This window comes from Bos javanicus, chromosome 12, assembly GCF_032452875.1.
Source record: "Bos javanicus breed banteng chromosome 12, ARS-OSU_banteng_1.0, whole genome shotgun sequence".
NCBI classification, from domain to species: domain Eukaryota; kingdom Metazoa; phylum Chordata; class Mammalia; order Artiodactyla; family Bovidae; genus Bos; species Bos javanicus.
In genome coordinates this window covers 82,048,458-82,049,917 of record NC_083879.1, presented here as the reverse complement: position 1 = coordinate 82,049,917, position 1,460 = coordinate 82,048,458, and the positions used below count along the sequence as shown (strand labels likewise).

The window sequence follows — 1,460 nt, the reverse complement described above, 5'->3', positions numbered from 1 at the left end:
ACACTCGAAAAATCTTTTAATCTTCAGTTTAAATCTCTCTCTTGATCCCAGACTCATTAGTCTAGACACTTCCTTGAAATGTATTCTCGAGTGTCTTATAAGCATACTGGGTTCAACATGTCCAACCTAACTCCCCCCAAACCTGCTTACATCCGCCCTCCTGTTCTTAGTATCAGGCATTATAATCCATCTTGGTGCTCAGGCCAGAAACCTAGGAGTTATCTTTGAAGCCTCTGCATCCGTCATCCGCACATCTGATGCCCAATCTAATGCCAAGTCCTGCGGCCACCTCCTCCAAGATACGTGTGTCAAGTCCATCAGATTCTCCATGGCCACCACCTCTGTGGCCCTTTTCCCTGGACCTCTACCGTGGGCTTTCCCTCCAAAGCCACACTTCAAACCAAATTAGTCCCTCCACAGCATCTAGAGGTTGTTTTAAAATGTGAACTGTGTCATGTTGCTCCTTCATATGAGGGCTCTCACTTGGAATAAAATCCTAATGCTCACCATGGGCTGCAAGGCAGCAGTCAACACCTCCCTCACCAGCATCAGCTGAGATATCTCCAACTTGCTCACCAACTTCTCCCATGGTGGGTTGTGGGTTGAACTGTGCCCACTCCTGGAACCTGTAAATGTGACCTTATTTAAAAATAGGGACATTGTGGATGTCCAGTTAAGATGAGGTCACTGATGGACTTCCCTGGTGGTCCAGTGGTTAAGACTCTGCACTTCCACTGCAGAGGTTGTGGGTTCGAACCCTGGTCAGGGAACTAAGATACTGCGTGGTGCACAAGAAATTTAAAAAAAAAAAGGATGAGGTTTTTCGTGTGGGGTTTGTGGAATATGACTGATGTTCTTATGAGAGGGGAGGCAGGTCATGTGAAGACACAGACCTAAGGGGAGAACCCTACGTGATGACAAGAGCAAAGACGGCTCCAACGCAGCTGCACAACAGGGGAACTGAGGATGGAAAGGCAGCCCTGGACGCCAGCAGGGGGAAGAGAATGCATCACCCAGAGTCGCAGGGGGCGTGGCCTTGGCGATGCCTGGATTTCCGACTTCTGGCCTTCAAAATCGTGAGAAGATGCATTTTTGTTGTTCCAAGCCCCCAGGTCAGTGCTACTTGAATCAATCAGCCTTGAGAAACAGATTCACTTCCTTTCTGTTTTCCAGACACATGAGGTCCTTTCCTATCACAGCTTCCACACGCCTGGTTCCCACTCTCAGATTCTTTCCCACTCTTGCTTTCCAAACTTGAATCCAGTCTTTTGGGTCTTGGGTGAAATGCTTCTTCTTAAAAGATGCCCTCTGAGCCTGCTCAACATGGATTTCTCGCATTTATCTTTCCTGGCTCTGTCTAGGGGAGACCCAAGGTTGATGGGGATCCTTAAGAAACCAGCTCTGTGCTGCCTCCCCCAGACCTCACCTCTGACCACATCCTCACAGGACTCTGTTCAACA

At 48.6% G+C, this 1,460-nt stretch overlaps 1 non-coding gene across 1 annotated transcript; it reads left to right on the top strand.

The window, feature by feature from the left end:
* The first annotated feature begins 697 nt into the window (after positions 1 to 697).
* TRNAG-UCC (transfer RNA glycine (anticodon UCC)) lies at positions 698 to 770 on the top strand. Its single transcript has one exon. It is a non-coding gene; the product is annotated as a tRNA-Gly (tRNA).
* The last annotated feature ends 690 nt before the right edge of the window (positions 771 to 1,460 follow it).